The 19950-nt window shown below is 34.6% G+C and overlaps 1 long non-coding RNA gene across 5 annotated transcripts in view; it reads right to left on the bottom strand.

Moving 5' to 3' along the window:
• LOC147833395 (uncharacterized) overlaps window positions 1-19950 on the bottom strand; it is a 387839-nt gene that overhangs the window by 222222 nt on the left and 145667 nt on the right. For 2 of the 5 annotated variants that reach the window (XR_015511687.1, XR_015511686.1), the window contains exon 3: window positions 10520-10597. The exons of 2 other annotated variants lie outside the window; for them this stretch is intronic. This is a non-coding gene — a long non-coding RNA (uncharacterized LOC147833395). Of the gene's footprint in view, window positions 1-10141; window positions 10598-19950 lie in introns of those variants that run through there. One more of the 5 variants, XR_015511683.1, reaches the window with a different exon arrangement.

Genomic DNA, 19950 nt, shown 5'->3' on the forward strand with positions numbered 1-19950 from the left:
TCTCCCCATGTTCGCCTGGGTTGTCTGGCTTCCCCCATGGGGTATAGATGAAATAAATTAGCTAAATGGGCCGTAGTGTATGTGTATGAATGCAAGAGTGTAAAACATATGCTGGATAAGTTGGTGGTTCAATCCACTGTGGCAACCCCTGATTGATAAAGTGACTAAGCCAAAAAGAAAATTTTTTAAATACTTCATTAATTTATGTAGTTACATTTAGAATATACAACGCTGATTCTAACACTACCCATTAACTAACAGTTAACCTACCCATAAAACTAAACCTAAACTACTTAACTACCATAAAACTAATTAAGTGTAAAAAGACAACTTAGCTAAAAATTAGGAGGATTTTTTTACTACATAGTTATGAAACCTCATATAAATAAGGACCATATGTATTATTAGTGACATTTGGAGTAAGTGCCAATATCAAATAAACTCATCCTAGAATCTTTAGTAGCTAATCGGTAAGCACTAGTATGTCATAAGTCTGTGTATATACTGTATTCAGGTATAAAGATCTAATTGAATAGTCAGTAGCTAAAAAAACACAGCATGGTATATGGTAATATAGTAAATAATCTCCATTTTTTTTGTTGTATTGGAGATACAAATTATCTCATATCTGTTTTATATCTTTATTGTTAACATCTGTCCCCTCTGTCCACTCATCCAGTGAGCTGTAAATTGTACCTCGGACTAAAACAAAGTTAAGGGAATGAAGTCAGAGAAAGCTATGTTGAAGTAATGAGGCGGGCAGAAAGGGATCTGCCTGGAGCTGTGGTGCCGAAGTGAAAAGCTGAGCTCCCTAACAGAGCATCACACTCGCACTCTGGAGAAGGCTGCTGAGAACAGAGTACACAACCAGGATTAGTTTAAGAATGTGTGAGCTTCTCTTTGTCTTTGATGTTTTGTTTAGGTCCTCCGTGTGTAGTTAATGAATAGAGAGATACCATCGGTGTCATTGCAGTGCCTTGGAAGAACTCATCATGGAGAGCTACAAGCTAGCAACATGCTAGTCATGCTAGAAACATGCTAGCTCATCTTAGCAACAGCTCAGTTCATGCTAACAAAGTTTACAATCAAATAACACGCTAGGAACATGCTCCATGATGAGTGTTGGGCACGTTCCTTTAAATCTAATTAGTTAGTTTCTTCTCAGAACTAATTGAGTTTGTAACTGAGTTACATAATTATAAAAGTAACTATTTACCAATGATTAACTATTGCTTTATTAAAAAGAAAATCTAATTTGTCAAATGGCTATAAAATAAATAAACAACATTGTACAGTATTCTAAACTATTTTAATGTTGTTGTGGGACAATATTAGAGACAACCAATCAAATTCAACATATCATTATAAACATTATGATAACTATAGTTACACAATGAAACACAATAAATGGTTTATAACTTTAAGTATATATCTAGATAGTAGTATTATTTTTAACTCTGTTTAAGTAATAAGTGTTTTTAGTGAGAAGTTTGAGTTGCTTTGAAGTCGTGGCTTGGTCTCCTCCCTTGGTAGCAGAGGTCCCGTTGCCATCTGCAGTCTTAGCCACTAATTTTGTGGTGGCATGTGACAACGTGAGGTGCTTCATTAAATTAAAATTACTTGTCACCTACGCAGAGAGACCCTTCTATATCTTTTATTTCCTTATATTTTCAAAAGCTATCCATGAGCTTGTTGGATTTGCCATTATTCTGACTCCTGGTCGTTGGTGTGTGCGACTGATGTGTCTGCTTGAGTCGCACAACTCTGCCTCCGATTGGCAAACGATGGCAATGCACTCTATCCAAGCCAATTATCACGTTCTGAGTTACACCACGGTCACAGACAAACCAATCATCATCAGTTGGTTATGTGTCCCGCCCTAGCCCTAAACATTTACACAAACCCCAGAGAAAGAGAGGTCCTATGGCTGACAGAGATGCTGCTCGCATGAAAACAGCTTCAGTGTTCTCAATTATATAACACACATTTTATTGTCAGTAACAGCAATAGTGTTGTAACGGAGAAAACAGTAATTCAGTTGATTACTCATGACTTAACAAAGTATCGCCATTAGTAACATTTATTTATAGCGCCGTTTTTCCCATCACTGTCCATGAGAGCAATATACCAACAACATGCTAATTCAGGCTTACAATGCTAACCATGATAAAAACGAGCTAGCAACATCCCAATTCATGTTAGAAGCATGGTAGCGATTCAGTAGCAACATTCTAATTGTAATGCCAAAAACTCAATAAAATAATGATATTAGCACATGCTAATACCATGCAATAAACATGCCTAAACATGGTGCAAATGAGCTAAAACATGATAGTAACTTGCAAAAACATGTAATAAACCTGTCAGCAATGTGCAGGATGCTGCTAGATACAGTATATGCTAAAATAGGCATGTAACATGCTAGCAATGCTTAAACATGAAATCAACATGGTAAGTAAGTTACACTAATACAATGTGCTCAAATTTGCTATAAGCTACAAGCAACATTTTGCTAAAAGATATTAGGAACATGGTAAAATCATTTAAATACAGTATTCTGTATCCCTTTAGTATCCCTTTCTTTCTTTCTTGTTTCCATTTATGTTTTTCATTTAATATATCCTATATATATATATATATATATATATATATATATATATATATATATATATATATATATATATATATATATATATATATATATATATATATATATATATATATATATATATATACACACACACACACACACACACACACAAACACACAAACACACACACATACACACAAAACTGAAACATTTTATGCTCTTCTCTCATTCTTTTAGTCTCTCTCTCTTGACTTTATATACTGTTGCTATTAGGAATAAGGCAAGCATAACCTTTTGCTATGTGTAATCATCATTCACTTCCCAGTACATACAGATGGCTTTCATTTGAGCCTGGCTGATTCGGAAATTCAGGGAAGCATCACAAGCTTGACATTTTGACGAGTTTAACGTAATCCTCACAAGGATATGGCACATATTTGTGTGAAATGATCACATCCAAGATGGTTGCAGCAGTTCCTGTGAACCACCAACTTTAGAAGACTGTCAACGCTGATTGAACTGGAGACAGATCTTTCTAAGTGGAGGAAAAACTGAGGGAAAAGAATGACTTGGAAAACTAAGACTTAAAGGAGCAGTTCACAAAAAACAACACCATGCAGCATACAGTATGTGTGCCTTTCACTGCAGGTACATATAAGGATAAAGTCAGTCATAAGTTTTGCTCTGTGACAGAATTCTCTCCAAACACAGTAAAATTGCATGTTATTCTACATACATAATAGGAATTGGCAGATTGCTGACTGCATGAATGGCAGGTTCAGCAACGTCTCATTGGCACTGTGAATTGTTATGATCTGTAACAAAATGTCCCTGAATGACAAGGCAATATGCAAGAGCTACGAGCTTGATGTTTGGTTATATGAAAATTGTCACTTACAATTGGCGTAACCAAATTACAGCACAGCAAACAAGCACTTGACTGCAGTGAATTTGAGTGTCTTGAATTAGTGGCCTCAGCTAGCAAAACACAATACAAGCAGCACCAGTTTGCTGTTTTAATTTGATAATTAGATTTGATGATTTTGATTAGAGTTTTTGGCATGCTAGAGTGAACTAAAAGGAGCCAACTATCAAAACTAAGTCAAATATGTTAGTGGTAAACGGAAATTTTCGACAACCAAACATTTTCTGCCAAAACAGATTTCTTTTTTTTTTTTTTTAGCTTTTATTCTTCTTTTTCCTCTCTCTCTTTTTTTAAAAACTGTTTTAGAGATCCAAAACCATTGAGTGTGTTTCTCAAGATTTGCAGACAAAATAGTTAAATAAACTACAACAGGAATATTTAGTTGAGGTCAGAATTATTAGCCCATTATTAGTCAAATTTTAATCCTTTTATATTTTCCCCCAAGTTCTGTTTAACAGAGAATTTTAATAACTAATTTCGAATAGTTGATTTATTTTATCTTTGCCATGATAATAGTAATAATATTTTACTAGATATTTTTAAGATACTAGCTATCACAATAACCAGTGATCTAGTTGATCTGAATTATTACCTAAACTACAATTCTGCCACTATATGAACTACAAATCCCAGATAACATTGGTCTTATCTCTCCTGCTACAGCTGACAGTCATCCTGACACTGACCCACAGACACACACACAGCTTGGACTGATTATCTGGACTATATATTCACCTTACAAACACACACATTGCTCAGTCTCGTTTCTCCTGTGAAACTTTTCAAAGCGTATTTCCCTGTTTGTCCTACCATGTTTTTGATCTTTGTCTGGTTAACTGTTTGTTGATTCTTGGCTGCAAGTTTCTAACTTTGCTCTTTGCTGATTATCCTTATGCTCCCGTTTGTTCCTGCTCTAACCTATGCTTGTCTGACTAAGCTTTAATAAACTGCACATGGATCCCTCATCTCTATTGTCCAGCATCTTTGGTAACACTAGTATTCAATTTAATGTGCATCTTAAAGGCTTAACTAGACTAATTAGTTAAAATAGGGATGTTAGGGTAATTTGGCAAGTTATTGTGTAGCAGTGGTTTGTTCTGTAGGCACTTAAAAAGAGGCTAATAACATTGACCTTAATATATATTAATTAAACTGCTTTTATTTTAGCCAAAATAAAACAAATAATACTTTCTCCAGAAGAAAATCTGTTCTCTGTTAAATATAATTAGGAAAATATTTGAAAAAAAAAAAAATAAATCAAAGGAAGTCTTATAATATTGACTTCAACTGTACAGTAAGTAAAAGTAATATAGGTATATATTGAAAAGAAGTTAATTTGAACTTCATAATAAGGCAACTACTTATCACTAACTGTAGCTTGTTAGTTTTACAGTGCTCAACATAACATCTTTAAAAATAAAAATAGTGTACATTTAAAGGCATGCAAAATATTAGCAAAACAATTTACAAGCTGCAACATTTCAACAAGATTGTATATATTTTTCTGCTTCTCTTGATTTTTGCTATTTTTGAAAAATTGTATGTAATATTTTTCCCAAACATATTAATTTGGGCTACTAATTTTTGAATCATTATTGAAAGTTATTTTGTTAGATAAGCTCTGATTTGGCTTCAGTACCGACTAAACTAATGTATGCACAAATATATTATTGTAAAGCGTCCTATAGAAAATATTAATTTAAATGACAGACTTGTGAGGGGAGTACTCAGATATGCTGAGCACAGTATATGACGCAGTTTAAAGCAAATACACAGTTTTATCAGGAAATACATACAATAAATGTGGTTTCTTGACAGATGTAAATATAAGCTGGCACATGAACCGATTATCTCTTACTCTTTATTTTTAGTTAAGGTAGCATTTCAACCAAGTTAGTGTTTTCAATTATGTTCATCGCCCCTTCAGTTTTAAGTTCAGTTTATTTTATGTTTTACTGTACATTAAGTGTTTATGCTATGTTTGCTCCAGATATTATCTTTGTTTTCCCTGTTATTTAACTTAAGAATTACTTTTTCACCCTTCCAATTTTTAAAAGAGCACTTCTCCATTGTGAATTTATTTAGCACAACATGTACATTTTTATTCCAGGAAAACCATTGAAAGTCAATAAACGTGTTATTGTGCTAAAAATAAATGACTATAGAAAACTCTTTGCACTGTGTTATGTACACTATCATTTTTCCTAAAGGTTTGTCTTTATTATATAATGCATTCTTGAATAAGTTACTCAAGAAGCATTTTTTTATTACAGCACAATGCTAACAATTTAGAGTAGTAACATATTTTCTGTTTTAAAAATGCTGTAGAAGATGCAGATTATTAATTAATTTGATTAACTCATTATTAAATCATTATTTCTACTTTCAGTTTTCAGTTAAGAGGATCTGTTTTACTGAGTCCCTAATAATACGTAAAGGAGTTGGCACATCTCAACATGTGGTTTACAACTCAACTTTCAAAACCTAACGAAGCCAATAAGAAAGCACTTAAGAGTCACATAAATGTTGAACTGCTGTGGCAGCCGTGAAAAATTATCATCGTAAATCAAAAGGAGATAGACAAGAGCTTTTAACACAGAAGGTGGTGTGTGGAAAAAGCTTACATTAACTCATCATAATGTGTTTGAATGCTGTTTTAGAAAGCATCTCTTTCTCACAGATAGTTTTGTATGATAAAGAAACCATACAGCACTGTCAGACCAGGATGAACAATGTCCTGGAAATTTTTCACGCCTCCAGCTCAGCTGACAGTGTACATATGCTTTTCACTGTGACTACAGATAGGCTTTATCGCAGGGACACAATATAAAGAGCACTTGTCTGATGAGTTCAGATAGAAAGCAGACAACACTTTGAATACATGGTGAACTGTATAACAATAGTGCTCATCTTACATTTATGATTACACATTAAAAGGGCATCATTTGTCACACACTCCAATCAGTTGCACTTTTCTACCTTCACAATAAAAATAATGAGCTTATTCACACTAAAGTAAACCTCTGGTTATCAAACAAAACTATGAAAGAGCAGAGCAAAAAATAGCATGTGACCTTCTGTCCCTTGAATAAAAGCCCACACTTCTTTTCTTTCATCTCAGAGCAATTTGCTTTCTGTCACTCAGCGCACATGAGGAGCTTAATGCTAAAGCCATGGAGAAACAGCGGCAAAAGTAGGACATCGTCTTATCTTTTTTTCCCTTTCTTATCATGGTTACTGATTACAGTTCATTAATAACTGTATTTTTAAGGAAACACTTTAGATTATTTTCATTTTTTAACTTGCCTTTTAATTATTAAAAAAAAAAAATCTGTTATTATAAAACAACAAACCAAAGCTTCAAACTTTAATGTCCAGTGTTATTTTTAATTATTACATTTACAAAACGGATTTGATTCTTTAAAAACAAAAAACAAATTTATATAAATGTATTTATACATACGATTTCCTTCAAGGAATTTTAGTAAAAAAATGCATCATTTAATTACCAAGGCAAGGTTTTCTACCAACATTATTTTACTAATTATTAATTACTAATTTAATTAACTACTGCGCTACAGTATTTTTTAAAAAACTAACTTTTTAAGGGAGCTTTTTTGTATCATTATTATTGTTCAAATATTATATTGAAATAAAAATACCTGTTACCCAGTAAAACTAAATGAAAAACTAATGGAAATACATTGTACACAAATATATATATATATATATATATATATATATATATATATATATATATATATATATATATATATATATATACATACATACATACATACATACATACATACATACAGGGCTTTACATTAACACCCGCCAACCAGCCAAATGCGGGTAGATTTCAGCTCTGGCTGGTAAGACAGCCGCTCCCACTTGCCACTTTGGCTGGTTGGAAATAAATTTACATAGTAGTTTTCTTAAAAGCAGGGTTAGACAATAAGGAATGTGATCTTAGAATCGAGAAGCAGCACGACTGACAAAAATAATTTTGTTCGCGCAAGCAAAAGCAGGTGAATACCTTATGAGAGCATGATTACTCACGCGCACAGCTGATGTGATGGGCGCAACTGTTAAAAGCGCGCGCTCCCGTTTACTTGCGCGAAACAACTGTGTGTAGAGGAAATGCAACTTGTGCGATTGGTTCTCTTTGAAATAGAATAGACAAAAATGCTCGTGCACCCACAGTCTTGCTGCTTTCAAGAGCTCAAGATTGAAAAAATATACATACATCCTTTTGTAAGCAGCAGCAGTCACTGCTTTCGTTTTAATTATTCTTTGAACAAATTATTAACAGGCCTAACATTTACTGTGTGCACATGATCATCCTTTTATTATCACACACACAATGTTTTTACCTGCTTTCTATTGCTTACAGTTATTTTTGGAAATATAGTTTAATTATCATCCTTTACAATAACATTGCTTTAATTGGAGATTAACTCCCCATTTATGTGTAGTTAACTGCTGATCTGAGACATTAAGCCAGGCCAGATTACTGTGCATATTTTAGATACATGACAATAGATCTTTTTAAACGTCAATTATAAAAAAAGTTTTGTTGAATAAAAAGTGCATGTGCAGCTATATTTTGCTTGTTTTGAAATATTTAAAATTTGTGGCAAAGACATAATTATTTCTTTTCGGTGTGGTCAGAGATAAATTTGGTAAATTCTTAATTTTGAACCCTGAAAAGTCATGTGAAATAAAAACTGATTGCATTGTGACACAACCCATTTGCTCATGTACACTGAGCAAGCTCATACATAACACACACAAAAAATGAAATGAATGAGCAGTCATGTGGACAACACAACATGTAAATCAAGTAATTTTAGCATGTCAAAGTCACATTTTTTCATATAAAATTTATTTTCCAAACAACAAAATTGTGGCTAGTGAAAATGGTGAATGTAAAGCCCTGTAAATATATATATATATATATATGCCGGTGTTGTCTATCGGACGAACCCTAATACATACATAGCAGAGCTTGCAAAACTGTGTTTTTTTTGTCAACAACACAAACGTTGTCAACATAACTCATTGGAAATCCAAAATGCTTACACACCGGCAACTTCATTGAAAGAGGAGAGGGTTTAAGTTCTGTCGACGGGTCTCCTGTATCTGCAGTTCAACAAGCACTTCGACAAGCCTGTTTTTTTTCCCGCTTGGCAAGACAAGCCGACTTGACATGGGGGCGTGGCAGCATCGACGATTCTATTTTTTGATTCGATAATCGAAATCGAGACACCCCTAATATATATATATATATATATATATATATATATATATATATATATATATATATATATATATATATATATATACACATACAGACACGCACGCATGCACACACACACATACACAACCTGACAAAAGTCTTCTCTTCAATCCCAGTTGTACGAGCAACAAATAATACCTTAAGTTCTAGTTGACCATTTGGAAAAGTGATAAAAGGTAGATTTTTCAGATGAATTATTTGTTCAACTGCATCCCAATCATCACAAATACTTCAGAAGACTCACTGAAATGCGTATGGATCCAAGATTCTCACAAAAATCAGTCAAGTTTGGTGAAGATAAAATCATGGTTTGGGTTTACATTCAGTATATGGGAGGCATGTGAGAGATCTGGAGATTGGATGGCAACATCAACAGCCTGAGGTATCAAGACATTTGTGCTGCCCATTACATTACAAACCACAGGAGTGGGCAAATTCTTCAGCAAGATAGTGCTCCTTCTCATACTTCAGCCTCCACATCAAAGTTCCTGAAAGCAAAGAAGGTCTAGGTGCTCCAGGATTGGCCAGCCCAGTTACTAGTTTGAACATTATTGAGCATGTCTGGGGTGAGATGAAGGAGGAGGCATTGAAGATGAATCCAAATATACTTGATGAACACTGGAAGTCCTGCAAGAACGCTTTCTTTGCCATTCCAGATGAGTTATTTGAGTCATTGCAGAGATGTATGGATGCAGTCCTCCAAGCTCATGGGAGTTATACATAATATTAATCATTTTTCCACTGCACCATGACTTTATATTCTATACTGTACATTATTTCTGTTAAGTGACAAGACTTTTGTCTAAGCAAAGTCTAACTTTACTGTCCTAACTGAATAATTCAAAATAAAGGCATGATAATTTTTTTTTTTTTGATAAAATAAGCTTAATCTAGAGGCTTTTGCCTTTCAAGTTACTTATGATACCAAATTATCAACTAAAATGATCAAGTTATTATTTGTTGTTCCTAAAACTTGGAGACTTGACAAGACTTTTGTCAGGTATTTAATAAATTTGTGGAAGGTCTTTCTATTTTCTGCTTAATTTTCACCTCTTTGTTCATCTGTCATGTACTCACAGGTTGTCCTAGACGTGTCTAATTGTTCATTGATGGGTTTGATATGAATAACCCTCATGTTCCCATTTGTCTAGCTTTATTTTTGTAATGTTTTGCTGTTAGTGAGTTTAGTTTAGTTGTGTTTATTTTGCCAGGTAAAGTCTAGTTTTGTTTGCATTGTATCAAATAAAACTGCACTTGGGTTTTAACGCTCACCTTCAGTTATTACAGTGGGTGATTTATTCTGAAGCCACTCACACATCATCATAGTCTTGTATCATTTTAATCCATGTTTAAAACAAGCTGACTGACGGATGATTAATTTTGCATTAGCATATGACTAAGCATCTGAATCATTAATCAATTAATGATTTATTCTGACTAAGTCTGCACCTGATGTTTAATTTACTAGCAGTGCACAAACAACATCTGCTTTTTTTTTATTTCTTACAAAACGGTTTCTTTCTTTTTTCTAGTTTGTCTTCCATCAGTGTGTCTGACCTGGACCTGGACCTAAACCATCACCTGTCTCCCTCTCTCACTTTATCCGTGAAATTCCCTCTATTGGAAAGTCATTTTCTTCCATCTCGGAATCTACTGATGTGAACTGAAACACCTGAGCCCATATTAAATCATCCCCACACACCTGGTTTCAAGTAAGCACAGACCCCCAATCCAAGTGGTGTAGAGATTCTCCGGTGGTTTCTTATAGCTTGCCGTTTTGCTGAGAATTCAAGATAGAAAAACAAATGTATTAATGAAGATCAACCTCAGAACTATAAAGTTAACATCAAAACTGACCTAAAAGGGAAAAGTTGCTATTAATTCCTTAGTCTTTCCAAGATATAGCTGACTTTTTTTCTCCCTTCATTAGTACATTGAAGAAGATTTTAGCTGAAACTGTGGTGCTTCGTGATTCATAAAATACAATTGTAAAATAAAATACAAACTGTCACTTCAAGAGTCCAAAAAACAACTCTTCACTGTAAAAAGTTAATCGTTTACTTAAAATTGAGTAAACCTATTAATAAACACAATTAAGGAAGAGTCACACAAAAGCATTTTTTTCAAACACTCGACTGTAATGTTGAGATGAGAGTAAAAACAGGTTGTTATATGTCGTAATTTCACATGGAGCTTTTACCGCCGTGGTTCATACAGAAGCGACACAAACATTTGTCAGTATTTCCAAAGACTTTAGAATACACAATACATGTCACTTGTATAGTTTTGAATGGGGAAAAGTGTAAAAGTTTTTTGGCAAATAAAGCCCTGCCTATGGGAGCCGATCATCGATCTCTATAGAATGACGCTTCTTCGGGGAGAAGTTCAGACCAGACGTGTGTTTTATGAGTTTTTTGTTCAACAAAGTAAACAGAGTCGCTGTCATTTCTGGTGGAGATTCACCATCAAGACCAAGTTGTGAATTACTTAAGAAAACCAGCGCAATCAGACTATCATTATCCAGAGGATGATAATGTGTAAAATGGCCATAAATAAAGTTAGTGTCATAATCTCGTTTCTTTTTAAGTACATTAGCTTGGGCAACCTGTTTGAATCAAACTCTTAGAAGTGAAACTCAAGAGACAGTTGTTGTTTATTTTGATTTATGATTACAAATATATAAAGTAATTGTAAGCTTGGCGAACAGTTTTGGAGAATTTAATGCATACTGCCCTTGAGGTGTTCCAAAGATGGCCGCTGAGTGAAATAACTTGCCTTAAGGAGACTTTGGTATTGCAGAACGATATTGATCATTATTGACCAATAAACAGAGTTTAAAATTAAACCATAGTTTTATTTATTTTTTTGCTTTTTTTGCGTAGCTTATCAGTATACCATTGTTATTACGTGTAAATTCTGCTTCATCTAAACATACATTGCTGAAAATTATAAATGGGAAAATACATCAAAACACAATTATTTGCATTCATAAGAAAAAGTGCACTGCAGTGTCAATTCTTTACTTTTTAAACTCAAATTAAAGATTTTAAAGATTAAGGTTCCGATGATACACTCGGCACAATAAGGCATGTACAATATAGCACGATTTGTTGCTATTTTTAGACCAGTGCAACAGTTACTTTCATGTTTTGCACCATGTTGTTTAAATAGTAAATCCATTTGGACCACTTTGTGGACTCATGGGTGTGCTGGTCTGAAAAGGAGGTGCGTTAACTGAAATAGACTGTTGACAAACTAAAAGCAGTTGATTCCTGCTCTACATGTTTTGTCAGTAAATGCCCAGTTTCACAGCATTACATAAACTAGGTCGTAAATGGCAATTGACATTGACATGTTTAGAACAAAATGATGGAGAAAAGCACAGAAATGAGGCTAAATGCTGTCAAAACGCATCCAAGAGAGCTGACCCATGACAGTGGACATACAGCAATGCCAATTTTGTCCTCATCAAAAAAGTCACCCTCCCTAAAGCAATTGTGCAAATTTAATGTCAGATGACTTTTATGACTTATGAATTTTATGATTTATTTATTTTATTTTCATTTAATGAGTTTTTTTTTTTTTTTTTAAATCAACAACTTTCTCGCCAGGTAATTAAAGGTAAATCCACCGTTCCATGTAGGTGTCCTTCAGACTGATTTACTTCCAGTTGTATTAACATGTCACCCAATTAATCTCGCACACATACCTTTCTTGGAGTAACAGACGGTGAAAGTCTTTTAAAAGCATGTTGCGTACTTCATCTTACCAGCATAAAGCAACTGTGGCGAGAGCTAAAAAAAAAAGTAAAGATGATTGTGGGTGTCAGCGGTTTTCATCAAAGCGCAACGGACAATTAAACAAAAATTTGGTATCAGAGGTTACAATCTAACTGCATTCTGCTTTAATTAATTACAAAAAGCTCAGGGGTAAAACTCATGTAGTGCGAGTATATAAGAGGACTATTTAGATTTTTAACATGTTGTGATCTCTGGAGTAAAGCTGAAGACCCGCAAGGCACTTAAAAATGCATGAGAGTGAAAAACACTGAAAACAGATTTGCGCTGGAGGCATAAAAAACAAACATCGTGTCAAATGTGGGAATTCTTCATGGTGTCTGGTTTGAAGGGTGAAATTGATTGATATGTACAGACATTCAAAGCGACTTTCTCAAAGCTTTTTCCGCCTGCTGTCTGAAACTGACTTTGCATACGTGATGTAAAATGCAGATGGGATCTGTATGCATGCAACAACTGACTAAAAAAATACCTCCAGGCTTGTTAGTAGACTGGACGGTTAATATTAAGCTTCCATTACTATTAGGTGATTACGCATAATAATGTGCTAAAATGTCAGACTGAGCTCTCTATTACGTAATATGTGTAATATTAACAATGCTTGTCAATATACTGCTGCTTGTTAAAGGATTATAAAAGCATGAATCGTAGGCAAAAAATCCGCTTATCTCACTTATTCCATGGTCATTTCCCAAGTTATAGACAAGTTAAAAGTAGTTTTGCTCTTTGTAGAAGTATGTAATAGAAATGTCATCAGTTATAACATTTTAGATCTACTAGTCTACACTTAGACACATTCTAAGGTTGAAAGAAAGAAACTGTGTGTGTGTGTGGACAATCTAAAAATGTGTATTAGTTACCTCTTTGTAAATAGTTTTGAACAGATTTGTTAGTTTTTTCTAGTCAACATTGGCTCCCCGGTGATGTTTTCCAAAATATACACATGAATGAAGGCTTCGGCAAATGTTACTGCATTATTATGGTAATTACTAACTCTTGAGGTCTGTTGTCACTGAATTTTGGTACCAAACGTTACAGAAATTTTACAAACGTCTATATCCCGCTAACATTTAAGCATTGTTGAGCGCGTTCTTAAATACCACTGATTTACCATTTGCATCAGAATGTGTTTATGTGCTCAACAGAAAGCGATTGGCTATGAAGCTAATCGTTTTGCAGCTGTAACACAGATACTGGGACACTGGAGCGGTTAAAAGCCATGCAGATCAGTCGATTCATTAGCGGCGAACTAATGACCTTCACAGAAAATCACATTTCTGTTTGAGCACATGTGAACACAATGGCAATCCAAAAGCCTGGTTTATACTTCTGCTTTGAGTGATCAATGGTGTGCATTTATACTTCTGCATGCTTTTTGGTGTTGCTCTGCAATAACACTTCTGAAATGCTAGCTGGCAGTGAGGTTTTTATGTTCCTCTGTGTCAAGTTTCATCACGCTTTTTTTGTTTTTTCTGAATGCTTCATATAGCTAAAACTGGTTTATTCAGAGGCAGGAACCGGCGGAGGTGCAACAACATTAACCATAAGGTAAACACAAAATAACAGTTTCCATCTGGAGCTCCTTCCCTAGACTCGACACTTGGAAACACTCGTTCCAATGGTTTTGCGTGGCTGTCACCCCTGTCCACACTTGTCAGCACTACAAAGCTGACCAATCACAGAGCTTGCACTATGCATTGTTGGAACATGTAGTTACAATTTTTGAGAGGTACACGTCAGCGTCAGCCACGGCGAGGGCTATGCGACTGCGCGAAGGCTGCGCTGGAGCATACCTATGCACTTAATGCAGAAGTATAAATCAGCCTTAAGAATGCACTCGACAGTGCTTAAATGTTAGCAGGAAATGGACATTTTTAAAATTTCAGTAAATTTGATACTGAAATTCAGTTTTATGACAACACTAGCTTGAGGGTAGTAAATTTATATACTATGGAATTATCTGTGCATAAAGTAAGGGATAATCAACAAATTGGCATGTGTTAAAGGATTTGAATTGCATTACGTGTAGGCAAAAAAACACCCAATGCAGGTGGTAGTTGCCTTAGCAAAGTGCATTTAAGATGCTTTAACACACGGCAAGATGCATTATTTGATCATGTCCAGGCACACAGACAGAAAGCATGTGTGAGAGTTATCACGTGTGTACTGTAGCTACCTTGTGTCCACTTTCAACCCCATTTCAGCCACTTCTCTGATGATGAAGGGTCTGTGGGATGGAACTGGCTTTTTTCTGATCTTTTAGTTTAATAGTGCAGAAGCTAGTGTAAATTTAATAATTTACAAAAAATAAACACCTTATTAAAAGTACAAAATGCTTTATGAATAGGCTACTTGATACATTGATTAATGAAATTATAGATAGATATTTTATTTCTGATCCTAGGCCTACATCCTTTGCTCTGTTTAAATGTTGTAACATCTAGGCATCAATTCAATCATTAATTTACTTTTCGGCTTAGACAGCTTAGTTTCGAGGTCGCCACAGAGGAATGAACCGCCAACACATCCAGTATATGTTTTACGCAGCGGATGCCCTTCCAGCTTCAACCCATCATTGGGAAATTTAGGCATCTATATGAAGAGTTCAGATGCAAAAACCTCTAAATGCCGTGCGAATATTTCTCCTAAAATGAGCATTTTTCTCAGCCTCCTATGTTTATGTTCAGTTATTTCTTCAGTTATTCACTTTAAAGGCAATGAAAAGTAGTTTATAGTTTGTCACTATAAAAGTTAATTTAGTGAGCCTACACACAGGAGTCAGAGAAAAAATCTAATTTTAGAAGAAAATATCAAACGACATTTAGAGGTTTTTGCATCTGAACTCTTCATATGTATTATATTACATATTATTATCTATTATATGTATAGTTTTTTGTTTGATATATATTTAATTACTTTAGATGTTCTAAAAGATGTGTGCCTTAATATAGTAATACAACTATCATGCAAAGGAAGTGATCACACAAAATAGATCATTCTACAAATGTTTTCAAAGCCTAGCCACATTCTTGGATGCTGCTTTGCAGAGAATAAAATGAGTAAAAACACATTAAAAGACAAGACCTGTGAAATAAAACATTAATAAAGCTTTATCTTTTGACAAACACCAGCTCACATGTGCGGCATGAGAACTTCATTTTGAAGAGAATGCAGCCATATTCGATTTCAAATTTCAATTCTATTGCTACTAATGTTTTGAGAAAGCACATTTATTTCAAACTGTGATTAAAAGTGAGTGGAACTACCTGCTCAATAAACAATTTTAATGCACACCTTCCAGCCTATCAGAATCAATAATTTCTGGAGACCATGGAATAAAAAAGAATACATACATATAAAAAAGATACATAGATTTTTTTTAATATATATTTCCTAAAATGTGTTAAACAGAGCAAGAAATGTTTCAGAGTATTTCCGATTATATTTTTTTTCTTTTGGAGAAAGTCTTATTTGTTTTAATTGAGTTAGAACAAAGGTAGATTGTAATTTATTTAAAATAAATTTAAAGGTCAATATTATAGGTAATATATTTTTTTTTATTATTGTCTATTAACTTGCCTAATTACCCTACCTTGCCTAATTAACCCAATTAACCTAGTTAAGCTTTTAAATGTCACTTTAAGCTGTATAGAAGAGTCTTGAAAAATATCAAGTAAAATATTATTTACTGTCATCATGGCAAAGATAAAATAAATCAGTTAAATTATTTATTAAAACTATTGTGTTTAGAAATGTGTTGAGAAAATCTATCCACTAAATAGAAATTGGGAAGAAAAAAAAAATATACAGAGGAAAATATTCAGGAGGGCTTAAAATTCTGACTTGTACGGTATATACAAATACACAAATAAAATATTTTTTTCTAACACAAAAATACTTGATATCAAAGGTTGCCTGCTCTTTATAGCCACATTAAATATTTGCATTACACGCAAAACAGGATTATAGGAAATGTCTTGCTCTCCCATACTGAGTCAGAATATATGAAGACCCTTTAAATCTCCCTCGAGGCAACAGCATCCATTAGACATAGTGTGTGGATCCCACAGGGCACATGATTGAGCTTTTCTCCACTCTGGACAGACAGCAAGCCCAGAGGTCCTTTTGTCCCCAAACGCCACACAGGCAGACACACCACAGGTTAATGAAAAACACCAGCTTGAGCCCCACAGAGCACCTGACACAATGAGCAAAGCAACCGTCTAGGATAATCCAACACTGAAGAATTTTCACAATGTTTGTGCTAAATGTGCAGCTGACAAGAAAACACAGGTACTTACTATTGCAAAAGAGGTTAACCAACAGCTGCAGGTGAAAAGGGTAAAAAAAATTACTTCAGTTGACTGAGTCTTTTAAAATGTTCTGTTTTAATATGCAAATGAAGGATTATTTCATTAAATATGCACAAATTTGCATATACTTCTAGAGTACAGAAAGGTCGGATTCAAAATACTTTTACATATTAAAATCAAAGGTTTTTATAGGGGAAATTTTGCAAAGCCCACCACAATTCAGAGAATAATAAAAGGAAATAAATAACTTGTTACAACTTTTGTTCAAAATAAAATGCTGTATTATCAGACTTATTATGTACAAACATATTCCTTTATTCCTAAAAAACTGAAATGAATATATAAGTATTAAAACATGGTCTATGTAAGTACTGGTCTCAGTTCATTAAAAGAAGAAATAAACAACTCATTTTGAGAAATGTGCAGACACAAACTGATAAAGTAAACACTTAAAGGTGCCATATACTGCAATGATTTAATAGGTTCAATTGTTCTCTGATATCTTCATTGTAGGTTCATGGCTTTGGTAAGTTCATAAAAATCTCCAGAAATGGTTTTATCAGCACATTTATTACTCCATAAAATACCCATAGAACCACAATGTCCATGATTGACCATGTATGGATTGTGTCATGAATATTCTCACAGGCATGCTGTGGCCAGGGAGAGGGGCCGAGAGCCGTGGGAACGGAATTAGGCCGCCACGTAAGTGAAGAATGAGAAACACTTGTGACGCAGACTGGAATCCCACGGAAGGAGCGCTGCACTATAGGAAGAACGATAAGCAGAGAAGGCCAAAAGAGGACCAGGCCGGGACAAATTGTTTTACCTTTGCTTTCAGTTTGACGGCAGTCTTCGTTATAAGCTGTCGTTGGTTTGTTTTATTTTCTTATAAAAAATTATTTAAAAGTTCATCAGTTCTCATCCGCCTCCTTCTTGGGGGCCAGGTGGCCGTACACTTCATTAGGAGAAAAGGATCTGCCTGCTGCCGTCTCCTAGCATGGGGATGAGCAGGGTATGCGGGGCTCACCACGGGATAGGAAAGAGCTGAAGGGAACCATCCCAAAGAGCCCAGGGGAGTTGTTGCAATCCGCCATGATATCAAAGCCTGCGTCCATCCACTGACTCGGGGGAAGGAGCAGGAGTAAGAGCGGAGCCACCAACCAGCCAGCCAGGAGAACTGCAGCAGGACACCAGAAGACGGACGGGTGGATACATTCCTCCACAGAGCTCCCAACACGACGCATCTCTCAGCTGGAGAACCGAACCCCAATTTTATTTTAATTTTTTTCCTCTTTCCCCTCTCTCAGTCTACTCTGTCTTTCCTGCTTTTTTCCATCTATTTTTCTCTCGGCCCGTCTCATAAAGGTCTCATGGGTGCTGTGGTGTGCACCCAGTGAACGCATTTTTTGCGTTGAGAGGCAAATATTTTGAATGGTTTACTAACAGCCTTAAGTGTTTTACGCGCTGCTTATGCCTCCTCGTGTTTTACCGTTGTGTGCTGTGTGCGCTTAAGCTGAAAAAACTTGTTACGTCAGTCTCCGCCTCTGCCTCATTCATTTTTTCAAGGAATCAAATGAAAGCAGAGGCGGGGTTTTTGTCGAGGTGACAGCAGTGTTTGTGTTGTCAAGGAGACTACGGCAAACTTTTAATGATGAAGGAGAGACTTGAGGTCACTATTTCAAGTTATCTAGGGCTGTATTACTTTACAAATCTTGACTATCATGGTGTTATTAAAAATTACAATTTTAACATCGACAGCAACAATACAGGTCAGCTGATTCAGGTGCTGTCCCAATTCTTAGGGTTAAATTTTAAAGCCCTTCCCCGTCATCCTCAATTTTAAGGGGCAAGGGGAAGGGGTAGGGGTACAAAAATAGAATCAGGATTGGGCCTTAAAAATAGGCTTTTGATGATTTAGTGTACAACCGATAAACCAACCTTTTTTCCCATTTAGAAAATTACAGTTATTAATATTAATATTTTATATAATATAAATTTTTTTAAATAGGCTACAAACAAATAGGCTACAAATATCAAACAAATCCAAAGATTTTCTTGGTTTTTGCATAACAATAACAACTACACCAAACTGAGGCTTTAATTTTATGTATGCAAATTAATGCAATATCATATGTAAACAACAAAATTGTTATATTCTATAGTAGCCTATAATTTACAAAAATTCAACATATGAGCCTTAAGGTTTATTGCCATTGTCTTATATCACACCCAGCATGCGTGCACATGAACCGCGAGTGAGACGAAAAAGTCATAATCATAATTAAGACATGATCTTTAAACTAATGACTTCTATTAAAAATGTTGACAGATGTTTTGTGATATAATTATAACAGCAGAGCATTAATTAAATGAATATTTTCCGTGGAACAATCAATTTGAGGTAGCTTAATATTTGTATTTGAGGCCTATTTATTTTATTCTTTTTATTTAGTTTATTCTTTTTTTCGAGTTTTTCTTTTTTGCATAGCCTAATTCCAACTTTTTTTAACTTGAAAGTTTCTAGTATACCTATAAAGAGCTTGATAAGCTGGTTCAGGTGTGTGTAATTGGGGTTGGAACTAAAATATGTAGCCTCCAGGACTGCGTTTGACACTCCTGACTTAAAGGGATTGTTCATTGAAAGCAAAAAGTCATCATTTACTCACCCTTTACTTAATTTAAACTTTTAAGTTTCTTTCTTTTGCAAACAAAAAAAATATATATATATTTAAAGAAAGCTGGAAACCTTTAACCATTGACTTCCATAGTATTTGTTTTTCCTACCATAAAAGTCAATGATCACAGGTTTTTACATTCCTTCCAAATATATTATTTAGTGTTCATCAGAAAAAAAAAAGAAACCCAAAAGGGTTTGGAACCACTTGAGGATGTGTAAACAGTGAGTACATTAAAATTTTTGGGTGAGATATCTCTTCAAAAGCATATTTTGGATGTTTACATTAGATTAAAATACACTTCATAAAAAGCCAAAATGTCACAAATTGACAGATGGATGAAAA

Source organism: Danio rerio, chromosome 16, assembly GCF_052040795.2.
Source record: "Danio rerio strain M-AB ecotype USA chromosome 16, GRCz13ab, whole genome shotgun sequence".
NCBI classification, from domain to species: Eukaryota; Metazoa; Chordata; class Actinopteri; order Cypriniformes; family Danionidae; genus Danio; species Danio rerio.